This window comes from Schistocerca nitens, chromosome 11 (genome assembly GCF_023898315.1).
Source record: "Schistocerca nitens isolate TAMUIC-IGC-003100 chromosome 11, iqSchNite1.1, whole genome shotgun sequence".
In the NCBI taxonomy this organism is placed as follows: domain Eukaryota; kingdom Metazoa; phylum Arthropoda; class Insecta; order Orthoptera; family Acrididae; genus Schistocerca; species Schistocerca nitens.
In genome coordinates, this window is record NC_064624.1 from 196925034 (window position 1) to 196940081 (window position 15048).

The 15048-nt window shown below is 47.1% G+C and overlaps 1 pseudogene; it reads right to left on the minus strand.

The window, feature by feature from the left end:
* Window positions 1-736: 736 nt before the first annotated feature.
* On the minus strand, window positions 737-854 carry LOC126214101 (5S ribosomal RNA; annotated as a pseudogene).
* Window positions 855-15048: the final 14194 nt, after the last annotated feature.

A 15048-nucleotide genomic window follows, 5' to 3' on the forward strand; every position in this document is an offset into this window, starting at 1 on the left:
CGAGATAGACACGTTTGAAAAATAAATTCTCGGATACTAGAAATTCAAGGGAGTTGAAAAAATGTAAAATGCTTACCGATTAATGTGCGATTCCAGCACCGTGTAGTAATCCTTCTCCTTCCTCATTGGCTTCGTTCTGCGCTCGCAGCCGTTCTTTTCCGAAGCTTTCCGACCTTCCTTCGATTCCAATGAACTACATCGATTCAGCCCCAGCTCAGGCACTGGTAGTTCGTCGCAATTGAAGCTTTGTGTGCCTGCTACTATTCCTGTCGAGTCCATGACCATCAGAAGGGATGAATTTCCTTTATTGAATAAAGCAGGCCACAAGTGACCCATCGGGACCATCCGACCGCCGTGTCATCCTCAAAAAAAAATGGTTCAAATGGCTCTGAGCACTATGGGACTTAACATCTATGGTCATCAGTCCCCTAGAACTTAGAACTACTTAAACCTAACTAACCTAAGGACATCACACAACACCCAGCCATCACGAGGCAGAGAAAATCCCTGACCCCACCGGGAATCGAACCCGGGAACCCGGGCGTGGGAAGCGAGAACGCTACCGCACGACCACGAGATGCGGGCTGTCATCCTCATTGAGGCTGCGGATAGGAGGGGCGTGTGGTCAGCACACCGCTCTCCCGGTCGTTATGATGGTATTCTTTGACCGAAGCCGCTACTATTCGGTCGAGTAGCTCCTCAATTCGCATCACGAGGCTGAGTGCACCCCGAAAAATGGCAACAGCGCATGGCGGCCCGGATGGTCACCCATCCGAGTGCCGGCCACGCCCGACAGCGCTTAACTTCGGTGATCTCGCGGGAACCGGTGTAGCCACTGCGGCAAGGCCATTGCCCTTCATTGAATAAGCCCACTGCTAAATACGATGCCAATTCAAGCGTTTAGGAGCTAATCGCCAAATAGTGGAGTTAAAACTTTCATTCGCATTATGTGTGTGGCCACCTAAAGATCTCGTCAGTAATTCATCTTTTGATAAATATTCGTATATTGGAAGACTTCCCTTCTGTACGCTGGGGAGTAGGGTGCGGTTCACGTTCCATTCCAAGGGCTGTTCGTTTCTGCCACCCGCACCAGCTGTCTTCTACCTCTGGGCAATACTGGTCTCCAGGATTTTCATCTGTGGAAATCATATGATACAACACTACTGGCCATTAAATTTGCTACACCAAGAAGAAATGGAGATCATAAATCAGTATTCATTGGACAAATATATTATACTAGAAGTGACATGCGATTACATTGTCATGCAATTTGGGATCATAGATCCTGAGAAATCAGTACCCAGAACAACCACCTCTGGCCTTGATACGCCTGAGCATTGAGTCAGACCTCGGATGGCGTGTACAGGTACAGCTGCCCGTGCAGCTTCAACACGATACCACAGTTCATCGAGAGTAGTGACTGGCGTATTGTGGCGAGCCAGTTGACCGGCCACCATTGACCAAACGTTTTGAGTTGGTGAGAGATCTGGAGAATGTGCTGGCCAGGGCAGCAGTCGAACATTTTCTAAATCCAGAAAGGCCCGTACAGGACCTGCAACATGCGGTCGTGCATTATCCTGCTGAAATGTAGGGTTTCGCTGGGATCGAATGAGGGGTAGAGCCACGGGTCGTAACACATCTGAAATGTAACGTCCACTGTTCAAAGTGCCGTCAATGACAACAAGAGGTGACCGAGACGTGTAACCAATGGCACCCCATACCATCACGCCGAGAGATACCCCAATATGGCGATGACGAATAATGACGAATACACGCTTCCAATGTGCGTTCACCGCGATGTCGCCAAACACGGATGCGAACATCATTATGCTGTGAACAGAACCTGGATTCATCCGAAAAAATGACGTTTTGCCATTCCTACACCGAGGTTCGTCGTCGAGTACACGATGGCAGGGGCTCCTGTCTGTGATGCAGCGTCAAAGGTAACCGCAGCCACGGTCTCCGAGCTGGTACTCCGTGCTGCTACAAACGTCGTCGAACTGTTCGTGCAGATGGTTGTTGTCTTGCGAACTTCCCCATCTGCTGACTCAGGGATCGAGACGTGGCTGCACGATCCGTTACAGCCGTGCGGATAAGATGCCTGTCATCTCGACTGCTAGTGATACGAGGCCGTTGGGATCCAGCACGCCGTTCCGTATTACCCTCCTGAACCCACCGATTCCATATTCTGCTAACGCTGATTGGATCTCGACCGACGCGAGCAGCAATGTCGCGATACGATAAACGGCAATCTCGATAGGCTACAATCCGACCTTCATCAAAGTTGGAAACGTGATGGTACGCATTTCTCCTCCTTACACGAGGCATCAGGACAACGTTTCACCAGGCAACGCCGGTCAACTGCTGTTTTGTGTATGAGAAATCGGTTGGAAACTTCCCTCATGTCAGCATGTTGTAGGAGTCGCCACCGGCTCAACCTTGTGTGAATGGTCTGGAAAGCTAATCATTTGCATATCACAGCATCTACTTCCTCTCGGTTAAATTTCGCGTCTGTAGCACGTCATCTTCGTGGTGTAGCAGTGTTAATGGCCAGTAGTGTATTTGTAAATGTGTAGCTCCGTATTGTTAGAACATTGCGTACGGTGAAAATTTCCTATAGAAATTTTATAGTAAAGCATAGGGACTTGTCTGACAGCTGAAATGAATGTCAAGAAACGCAGTTGTGCACGTGTTATTTTGCAAACTCGTCTGCTTGTGAGGGCTTTTTGAAAAGGTGTATTGTTTTCATACCTTAATGAAGCGCTTGCAAACTTGGAGTCTTTGTTCTCATTTACAAGTCGTTAAGATTCGTTCCCGATTTTCGTTTTCAGTATAAACAATGTTGGCAGGGTTGCACTGCACATCGCGAATTGTGTGCTGAGACCAATTTTATGAAACTTGGTAAGATAGCGTCTTGCAGCGGACACCGCAAGTACGGCAAGTGAAATTTAAATTTCGACAATCGCATCTTTATTCGTAATAGCAACAGGTTACAGAGCAGAGGAGTATTCTGTGCGCTCAGGTAGGCCAGTAAATTTTATTACCGTCGAAGTTCGTGTCTACCGTAAGGCACAGTGATTGGCAGAATGTATTTGTGAAAATACACTGAAGAGACAAAGAAACAGGACTCGCCTAATGTCTGTAGTACTGCTGGAGGGAACTAACACCATGAATTCTGCAGTATGAGGGGGTGGAGATCTCTTCTGGACAGCACGTTGCAAGGTATCCCAGATATGCTCAATAATGTTCATGTCTGGGGAGTCTGGTGTTTACACTGAGAAGAATTTTCCTGGAGCTACTCTGTAGCAATTCTGGACGTGTACAGTGTCGCGTTGTCCTGCTGGAATTGCCCGGGTTCGTCGGAATTCACAATAGACGTGAATGGATGCAGGTGACCAGACAGGATGTTTACGTGCGTGTCACGTCTCAAAGTCATATCTAGACACATCTGGGGGTCCCTCATTGCTCCAACTGCACACGCCCCACACCATTACAGAGCCTCCACCAGCTTGAACAGTCCCCTGCTGACGTGCACGGTACATGGATTCACGAGGTTGTCTCCACACCCGTACACGTCCATCCGCTCAATACAATTTGAAACGAGACTCGTCCGACCAGGCAACATGTTTCCAGTCATCAACAGTCCAATGTCGGTGTTTACGGGCCCAGGCGAGGCGTAAAGCTTCGTGTCGTGCAGTCATCGAGGATACACGAGTGGGCCTTCGGCTCCGAAAGCCCGTATCGATGGTGTTTCGTTAAATGGTTCGCAAGCTGACACTTGTTGATGTCGCAGCATTGTACACTCCTGGAAATGGAAAAAAGAACACATTGACACCGGTGTGTCAGACCCACCATACTTGCTCCGGACACTGCGAGAGGGCTGTACAAGCAATGATCACACGCACGGCACAGCGGACACACCAGGAACCGCGGTGTTGGCCGTCGAATGGCGCTAGCTGCGCAGCATTTGTGCACCGCCGCCGTCAGTGTCAGCCAGTTTGCCGTGGCATACGGAGCTCCATCGCAGTCTTTAACACTGGTAGCATGCCGCGACAGCGTGGACGTGAACCGTATGTGCAGTTGACGGACTTTGAGCGAGGGCGTATAGTGGGCATGCGGGAGGCCGGGTGGACGTACCGCCGAATTGCTCAACACGTGGGGCGTGAGGTCTCCACAGTACATCGATGTTGTCGCCAGTGGTCGGCGGAAGGTGCACGTGCCCGTCGACCTGGGACCGGACCGCAGCGACGCACGGATGCACGCCAAGACCGTAGGATCCTACGCAGTGCCGTAGGGGACCGCACCGCCACTTCCCAGCAAATTAGGGACACTGTTGCTCCTGGGGTATCGGCGAGGACCATTCGCAACCGTCTCCATGAAGCTGGGCTACGGTCCCGCACACCGTTAGGCCGTCTTCCGCTCACGCCCCAACATCGTGCAGCCCGCCTCCAGTGGTGTCGCGACAGGCGTGAATGGAGGGACGAATGGAGACGTGTCGTCTTCAGCGATGAGAGTCGCTTCTGCCTCGGTGCCAATGATGGTCGTATGCGTGTTTGGCGCCGTGCAGGTGAGCGCCACAATCAGGACTGCATACGACCGAGGCACACAGGGCCAACACCCGGCATCATGGTGTGGGGAGCGATCTTCTACACTGGCCGTACACCACTGGTGATCGTCGAGGGGACACTGAATAGTGCACGGTACATCCAAACCGTCAACGAACCCATCGTTCTACCATTCCTAGACCGGCAAGGGAACGTGCAGCTCCAACAGGACAATGCACGTCCGCATGTATCCCGTGCCACCCAACGTGCTCTAGAAGGTGTAAGTCAACTACCCTGGCCAGCAAGATCTCCGGATCTGTCCCCCATTGAGCATGTTTGGGACTGGATGAAGCGTCGTCTCACGCGGTCTGCACGTCCAGCACGAACGCTGGTCCAACTGAGGCGCCAGGTGGAAATGGCGTGGCAAGCCGTTCCACAGGACTACATCCAGCATCTCTACGATCGTCTCCATGGGAGAATAGCAGCCTGCATTGCTGCGAAAGGTGGATATACACTGTACTAGTGCCGACATTGTGCATGCTCTGTTGCCTGTGTCTATGTGCCTGTGGATCTGTCAGTGTGATCATGTGATGTATCTGACCCCAGGAATGTGTCAATAAAGTTTCCGCTTCCTGGGACAATGAATTCACGGTGTTCTTATTTCAATTTCCAGGAGCGTAATTTCCAGCAATTTGCGGAAGGGTTGCACTTCTGTCACGTCGAAGGGTTCTCTTCAGTCGTCGTCGGTCCCGTTCTTGCAGGATCTTTCTCCAGCCGCAGCGATGTCGGAGAATTGATGTTTTACCTGATTCCTGATATTCACGGTACACTCGTGAAATGGTCGTACGGGAAAATCCCCCACTTCATCGCTGCCTCGGAGATGCTGTGTCGCATCGCTCGTGCGCCGACTATAATACCACGATCAGACTCACTTAAGTCTTGATAAACTGCCACTGTATCAGCAGGCGACTCGATGTTATCAAATTTCTCTTCTCCAGAAACGCTTTCCTTGCCATTGCCAGTCTACATTTTATATCCTCTCTACTTCCACCATCATCAGTTATTTTGCTCCCCAAATAGCAAAACTCGTTTACTACTTTAAGTGTCCCATTTCCTAATCTAATTCCCTCAGCATCACCCGACTTAATTCGACTACATTCCATTATCCTCGTTTTGCTTTTGTTGATGTTCATCTTATATCCTCCTTTCAAGACACTGTCCATCCCGTTCAACTGCTCTTACAGGTCCTTTCCTCACAGAATTACAATGTAATCGGCGAACCTCGAAGTTTCTATTTCTTCTCCATGGATTTTAATACCTACTCCGAATTTTTCTTTTGTTTCCTTTACTGCTTGCTCAATATACAGATTGAATAACATCGGGGATAGGCTACAGCCCTCTCTCACTCCCTTCCCAACCACTGCTCCCCTTTCATGCCCCTCGACTCTTATAACTGCCATCTGGTTTCTGGACAAAGTGTAAATAGCCTTTCGCTCCCTGTATTTTACCCCTGCCACCTTCAGAATTTGAAAGAGAATATTCCAGTCACCATTGTCAAAAGCTTTCTCTGAGCCTACACATGATAGAAACGTAGGTTTGTCTTTTCTTAATGTTTCTTCTAAGATAAGTCGTAAGGTTAGTATTGTCTCACGTGTTCCAACATTTCTACAGAATCCAAACTGATCTTCCCCGAAGTCGGGTTCCACCAGTTTTTCCATTCGTCTGTAAAGAATTCGCGTTAGTATTTTGCAGCTGTGACTTATTAAACTGATAGTTCGGTAATTTTCACATCTGTCAACACCTGCTTTCTTTGGGATTGGAATTATTATATTCTTCTTGAAGTCTGAGGGTATTTAGCCTGTCTCATACATCTTGTTCACCAGATGGTAGAGTTTTGTCAGGACTGGCTTTCCCAAGGCTGTCAGTAGTTCTAATGGAATGTTGTCTACTCCCGGGGCCTTGTTTCGACTCAGGTCCTTCAGTGCTCTGTCAAACTCTTCACGCAGTATCATATCTCCCATTTCCTCTTCATCTACATCCTCTTCCATTTCCATAATATTATCCTCAAGTACATCGCCCTTGTATAGACCCTCTATATACTACTTCCAGCTTTATGCTTTCCTTTCTTTGCTTAGAACTGGGTTGCCATCTGAGCTCTTGATATTCATACAAGTGGTTCTCTTCTCTCCAAAGGTCTCTTTACTTTTCCTGTAGGCAGTATCTATCTTACCCCTAGTGAGACAAGCCTCTACATCCTTACATTTGTCCTCTAGCCATCCCTGCTTAGCCATTTTGCACTTTCTGTCGATCTCATTTTTGAGACGTTTGTATTCCTTTTTGCCTGCTTCATTTACTGCATTTTTATATTTTCTCCTTTCATCAATTAAATTCACTATTTCTTCTGTTACCCAAGGATTTCTATTAGCCCTCGTCTTTTTACCTACTTGATCCTCTGCTGCCTTCACTACTTCATGCCTCAGAGCTACCCATTCTTCTTCTACAGTATTTCTTTCCCCCATTCCTGTCAATTGTTCCCTTATGCTCTCCCTGAAAGTCTCTACAACCTCTGGTTCTTTCAGTTTATCCAGGTCCCATCTCCTTAAATTCCCACCTTTTTGCAGTTTCTTCAGTTTCAATCTGCAGTTCATAACCAATATATTGTGGTCAGAATCCACATCTGCCCCTGGAAATGTCTTACAATTTAAAACCTGGTTCCTAAATCTCTGTCTTACCATTATATAATCCATCTGATACCTTTTAGTATCTCCAGGATTCTTCCAGGTATACAACCTTCTTTTATGATTCTTGAACAAAGTGTTAGCTATGATTAAGTTACGCTCTGTGCAAAATTCTACAAGGCGGCTTCCTCTTTCATTTCTTCCCCCCAATCCATATTCACCTACTATGTTTCCTTCTCTCCCTTTTCCTACTGACGAATTCCAGTGACCCATGACTATTAAATTTTCGTCTCCCTTCACTACCTGAATAATTTCTTTTATTTCGTCATACATCAATTTCTTCATCATCTGCAGAGCTAGTTGGCATATAAACTTGTACTACTGTAGTAGGCATGGGCTTTGTGTCTATCTTGGCCACAATAATCCGTTCACTATGCTGTTTGTAGTAGCTTACCCGCACTCCTATTTTATTATTCATTATTAAACCTACTCCTGCATTACCCCTATTCGATTTTGTATTTATAACCCTGTAGTCACCTGACCAGAAGTCTTGTTCCTCCTGCCACCCAACTTCACTAATTCCCACTATATCTAACTTTAACCTATCCATTTCCCTTTTTAAATTTTCTAAGCTACCTGCCCGATTAAGGGATCTGACATTACGTGTACCTCTTTAAAATGTCCTTCTGCTCAGCGATACACCACCTCGTACAAATCGTTTGCAACCATTCGATGGATGACTCAAGGAATTCATTTAGTTTGAAACGGATACGTGCAATGTCAATATTTTATTGTGGTTCACTAGTACAGTAACAAAGCTATGAATTCCGTAAACACCGGCCGCTGTGACCGAGGGTTTCTAGGCGCTTCAGTCCGGAACTGCGCGACTGCTACGGTCGCAGGTTCGAATCCCGCCTCGGGCATGGATGTGTGTGACATCCTTAGGTTAGTTAGGTTTAAGTAGTTCTAAGTTCTAGGGGACTGGTGACCTCAGATGTTCAGTCCTATAGTGCTCAGAGCCATTTTAACCATTTTGAATTCCGTAAAAGCGTTCCATCTACGACGAAATTACTCGACGTGAAAAGTAATGAACAAAAACGCCGTGATAAGGAAGAGACAGTCGGCGAAGTGGCTGCTCATAAACATGAAAACACACGTGGTGAATCTTCAGAAACTTTAGAAGTCTTAAGAACGTATGTAGAATAAAGATACGGCTCCCTTCTTCAACTATGAGACTAGACGCGATAATCTCCTTATCCAGCTTACGATCTTTGTGTGAACTATTTCCTTTCTTCCACAACTCTGGTCCTACATGTATGGAGATCGTAGTTGTCTAGTTTACCCACTTTTACATCTCTGTAGGGGAAAAAAAATTTTCTCCAAGTTCTCCGGTCAACTGTCGATCTGAAGCGAAATAATAGTGTCCCTCCGCAAACATTACGTGACTCGGCACGGAAATACTGCCGTCAATAAAAAGAGAGACAGTGTGAAGATTTTGCGGGAACAGAGACAGATGTGACCTCAACGTCGGCAACACCTAGGCAGTATGTCGACAGCTCCTGTAGCAGCCTGCAACATCAACAAAAATGCCGTCCACATAGCAATATTGCCGTAAAGAAACACTTCCTGACAGGTTAAGGGCTATTTCACACTGGTCGTCACGTTACTTCATGTCACGTCGAAACATTCCACAATGCAATTCAAATGGCGGCACTCACAGAGGCCGTCAACGGCCCGTCACGTCACCTGCTTCCTGTCACCGTCAAGGTTTTTCGCTAACATCGCAAATTAACATACACTCCTGGAAATGGAAAAAAGAACACATTGACACCGGTCTGTCAGACCCACCATACTTGCTCCGGACACTGCGAGAGGGCTGTACAAGCAATGATCACACGCACGGCACAGCGGACACACCAGGAACCGCGGTGTTGGCCGTCGAATGGCGCTAGCTGCGCAGCATTTGTGCACCGCCGCCGTCAGTGTCAGCCAGTTTGCCGTGGCATACGGAGCTCTATCGCAGTCTTTAACACTGGTAGCACGCCGCGACAGCGTGGACGTGAACCGTATGTGCAGTTGACGGACTTTGAGCGAGGGCGTATAGTGGGCATGCTGGAGGCCGGGTGGACGTACCGCCGAATTGCTCAACACGTGGGGCGTGAGGTCTCCACAGTACATCGATGTTGTCGCCAGTGGTCGGCGGAAGGTGCACGTGCCCGTCGACCTGGGACCGGACCGCAGCGACGCACGGATGCACGCCGAGGCCGTAGGATCCTACGCAATGCCGTAGGAGACCGCACCGCCACTTCCCAGCAAATTAGGGACACTGTTGCTCCTGGGGCATCGGCGAGGACCATTCGCGACCGTCTCCGTGAAGCTGGGCTACGGTCCCGTACACCGTTAGGCCGTCTTCCGCTCACGCCCCAACATCGTGCAGCCCGCCTCCAGTGGTGTCGCGACAGGCGTGAATGGAGGGACGAATGGAGACGTCTCGTCTTCAGCGATGAGAGTCGCTTCTGCCTCGGTGCCAATGATGGTCGTGTGCGTGTTTGGCGCCGTGCAGGTGAGCGCCACAATCAGGACTGCATACGACCGAGGCACACAGGGCCAACACCCGGCATCATGGTGTGGGGAGCGATCTCCTACACTGGCCGTACACCACTGGTGATCGTCGAGGGGACACTGAATAGTGCACGGTACATCCAAACCGTCATCGAACCCATCGTTCTACCATTCCTAGACCGGCAAGGGAACTTGCTGTTCCAACAGGACAATGCACGTCCGCATGTATCCCGTGCCACCCAACGTGCTCTAGAAGGTGTAAGTCAACTACCCTGGCCAGCAAGATCTCCGGATCTGACCCCCATTGAGCATGTTTGGGACTGGATGAAGCGTCGTCTCACGCGGTCTGCACGTCCGGCACGAACGCTGGTCCAACTGCGGCGCCAGGTGGAAATGGCATGGCAAGCCGTTCCACAGGACTACATCCAGCATCTCTACGATCGTCTCCATGGGAGAATAGCAGCCTGCATTGCTGCGAAAGGTGGTTATACACTGTACTAGTGCCGACATTGTGCATGCCTGTGTCTATGTGCCTGTGGTTCTGTCAGTGTGATCATGTGATGTATCTGACCCCAGGAATGTGTCAATAAAGTTTCCCCTTCCTGGGACAATGAATTCACGGTGTTCTTTTTTCAATTTCCGGGAGTGTAATTTTACGGTGGTAACTCATAGTAGTGGATTCTGTGCTTTTGTATCTTCTTAATAACTAAACTACTGGCCATTAAAATTGCTACACCAACAAGAAATGCAGATGATAAACGGCTATTCATTGAACAAAAATATTATACTAGAACTGACATGTGATAACATTTTGACGCAATTTGAGTGCGAGAAATCAGTACCCGGAACAACCACCTCTGGCCGTAATAACGGCCTCGATAAACCTGGGCATTGAGTCAAACCGAGCTCGGAAGGCGTGTACAGGTACAGCTGCCATGCAGCTTCAACGCGATACCACAGTTCATCGAGAGTAGTGACTGGCGTATTGTGACGAGCCAGTTGCTCGGCCACCATTGACCAGCCGTTTTCAGTTGGTGAGAGATCTGGGGAATGTGGTGGCCAGGGGAGCAGTCGAACATTTTCTGCATCCAGAAAGGACCCTACAGGGCCTGCAACATGCGGTCGTGCTGAAATGTAGGGTTTCACAGGGATCGAATGAAGGGTAGAGCCTCGGGTCGTGTCCGCAGCTCGTGGTCGTGCGGTACCGTTCTCGCTTCCCACGCCCGGGTTCCCGGATTCGATTCCCGGCGGGGTCAGGGATTTTCTCTGCCTCGTGATGACTGGGTGTTGTGTGATGTCCTTAGGTTAGTTAGGTTTAAGTAGTTCTAAGTTCTCGGGGACTGATGACCATAGATGTTAAGTCCCATAGTGCTCAGAGCCATTTTTGAGCCTCGGGTCGTAACACGTCTGAAATGTAACGTCCACTGTTCAAAGTTCCCTCAATGCGAACAAGAGGTGACCGAGACGTGTAACCAATGACACTCCATACCATCACGCCGGGTGATACGCCAGTATGGCGATGACGAATACACGCTTCCGATGTGCGTTCACCGCGATGTCGCCAAACATGGATCGACCATCGTGATGCTGTAAACGGATCCTGGATTCATCCGAAAAAATTATGTTTTGCCATTCGCGCACCCACGTTCGTCGTGGAGTACATCATCGCAGGCGCTCCTGTCTGTGATGCGGCGTCAAGGGTAGCCGCAGCCACGGTCTCCGAGCTGATAGTCCATGCTGCTGCAAACGTCGTCGAACTGTTCGTGCAGATGGTTGTTGTCTTACAAACGTCCCCTTCTGTTGACTCGGGGATCGAGACGTGGCTGCACGATCCGTTACAGCCGTGCGGATAAGATGCCTGTCATCTCGACTGCTAGTGATACGAGGCCGTTGGGATCCAGCAAGGCGTTCCGTATTACCCTACTGAACCCACCGATTCCATATTCTGCTAACAGTCGTCGGATCTCGACCGACGCGAGCAGCAATGTCGCGATACGATAAACCGCAATCGCGATAGGCTACAATCCGAGCTTTATCAAAGTCGGAAACGTGATGGTACGCATTTCTCCTCCTTACACGAGGCATCACAACGACGTTTCACCAGGCAACGCCGGTCAACTGCTGTTTGTGTATGAGAAATCTGTTGGAAACTTTCCTTATGTCGGCACGTTGTAGGTGTCGCCACCGGCGCCAACCTCGTGTGAGTGCTCTGAAAAGCTAATCATTTGCTTATCATAGCATCTTGTTCCTGTCGGTTCAATTTCGCGTCTAACACGTCATTTTCGTGGTGTAGAAATTTTAATGGCCAGTAGTGTATTTTATTACACAGGTTTGCTTTCGAGGAAACTTTGAAATGTTCGGTGGCAGCTTAGATTTTTTTTTTTTCACTTAGTGTTCCTCCGCAACCTAGGTCACATATAAGAAACCGAAAAATAATTTGGGTTCAACAATAACAAGACAGAGCTAACATCCACACTGTATAAAAAAAAAAAAACACCAGTTGATGAAGCGGTTTCCATTAACTCTCGCAATACCTGGGGGAGGGGAGGGGGCGGTAGTTTCTGCCCACAAATTTTGGAAAAATTCAATGAATTCTTCTACCAGAATCCACATGTTTTAAATTTTTCATTTCAACTTCATCGAAAATCTAAGTGTCAGTAGTACATATCACTTTTCCTGATGAAATTCGTCTTCAATATGTCCAGGTTCAGGGCCTTACCACCACGTCAGTCTCTCTTTGAAAGGTATATTTAGACTAAAAATCAATAACAGTGAACGAAATTTGCGTTTTTTTGTATTCTTTTGTGGTGATCATAAAGTCGGTAGAACATTTCACTGAAAATGTATTGACACTGTTAACATGCGTTTTTATGTTCTGGACCGTGGTTACACACTAGAACATCTCTAAGAAGAGTGTTGTTAATACAATTCAACAACAATTAACGAATCTGTTTTTTTTTAATATTTTTAAGATGGCAGGAAGTACCCTCCCCCCTTAGTGATGAACGTTATGGAAAATGTCTTGGTATTGTAAGTGTTAAATAACATTTTATGTAAAAATTCGGCTCTAATGTACGAGAAAAATACAGTTGTTTATAGCACTTTCACCATTGCAGCCCAGTCAGCAATCGTGATAATCTAATATATAAGAACCTATCAGCCTCGATTGCGTTAATGAAACCAACCTTTAGCTAGGTTTCAGCCCAGGCAATTGCGCCTTCTTCAGAAGACAAACCTGATTCTACAATATGTCTACCAGGGCATGGTCTAGAAATAAAACTACTGTATTTTAGTTTACTATGTTAGTTTTATTTCTAGACCATGCCCTCGTAGGCATATAATAGAATCAGGTTTATCTTCTGAAGAAGGCTCAATTACTTGGGCTGAAACCTAGGTAAACGTTGGTTTGATTACCGTAATCGAGGCTAATAGTTCCTTACATACAGTTGTTTATGATATTAATTGCATAACGCAAAAAGAATGATGACGCAAAAAGGCCCTATTTATTCCCTTGTAAATACTATTCGATGTCTCTGCGTGTAATAATTTTCGCTTGTTTTGAAGTGTTGTTTCACTTCTTAGCTCTTTACCACACGGAACTGACCGAGAAACGTACATTATGAAATTTTGTTTGGCCATAAATAAACTTTATCGTGGTTAGTTCCTCAATTGCGGTACCATACTCAGACTTCAAGAAGAATGTAATAATTCCAATCCCAAAGAAAGCAGGCGCTGACAGATGTGACAATTACCGAACTATCAGTAAGTCACAGCTACGAACTACTAACGCGAATTTTTTACATACGAATGAAAAAAATTAGTAGAAGCTATGTTGGAACACGTGAGGCAATACTGACCCTACGACTTATCTTAGAAGAAAGATTAAGGAAAGGCAAACCTACGTTTCTAGCATTTGTAGACTTAGAGAAAGCTTTTGACAAAGTTGACTGGAATACTCTCAAATTCTAAAGGTGACAGGGGTAAAATACAGAGAGTGAAAGGCTATTAACAATTTGTACAGAAACCAGATGGCAGTTATAAAAGTCGAGGGGCATGAAAGGGAAGCAGTGGTTGGGAAAGGAGTGAGACAGGGTTGTAGCCTATCCCCGATGTTATTCAATCCGTATATTGAGCAACCAGTAAAGGAAACAAAAGAAAAATTCGGAGTAGGTATCAAAATCCAAGGAGAAGAAATAAAAACCTTGAGGTTCGCCGATGACATTATAATTATGTCAGAGACAGCAAAGGACTTGGAAGAGCAGTTGAACGTAATGGACAGTGTCTTGAAAGGAGGATATAAGATGAACATCAACAAAAGCAAAACGAGGATAATGGAATGTAGTCGAATTAAGTCGGGTGATGCTGATGGAATTAGATTAGGAAATGAGACACTGAAAGTAGTAAAGGAGTTTTGCTATTTGATGATCGAAGTAGATAGGATTTAAAATGTAGACTGGTAATGACAAGGAAAGCCTTTCTTTAGAAGAGAAATTTGTTAACATCGAGTATAGATTTGTCAGGAAGTCGTTTCTGAAAGTATTTGTATGGAGTGTAGCCATGTATGGAAGTGAAACATGGACGATAACCAGTGTGGACAAGAAGAGAATAGAAGCTTTCGAAATGTGTTGCTACAGAAGAAAGCTGAAGATAGGGTGGGTAGATCACGTAACTAATGAGGAGGTTTTGAATAGGATTGGGGAGAAGAGAAGTTTGTGGCACAACTTGACTAGAAGAAGGGATCGGTTGGTAGGACATGTTCTGAGGCATCAAGGGATCACCAGTTTAGTATTGGAGGGCAGCGTGGAGGGTAAAAATCGTAGGGGGAGACCAAGAGATGAATACACTAAGCAGATTCAGAAGGATGTAGGTTGCAGTAGGTACTGGGAGATGAAGGAGCTTGCACAGGATAGAGTAGCATGGAGAGCTGCATCAAACCAGTCTCAGGACTGAAGACCACAACAACAACACTCAGACTTATTGAACGATGGATTGACCTCAAATCATCACATTCACAGTTCAGTGCTCGGCTAAGTGAACTCATGTGACGTGACGCACTGTGTGAATACACCCTAATGTGACGTGAGATAACTCGGGGGCCCGTGGGAACCGGCCTTAAGGCTGTTTGCCAAACTTCGACTCGAACATTTCTGCCTTTTGTGGCCTAGAGCTCTGCTGACTGAACTACCCAAGCACAACCGAAGACCCGTCTGCAGAGCTTTACATACTCCTCCAGGACGTAGCTAAGCCTTGTCTCGTCAATATCC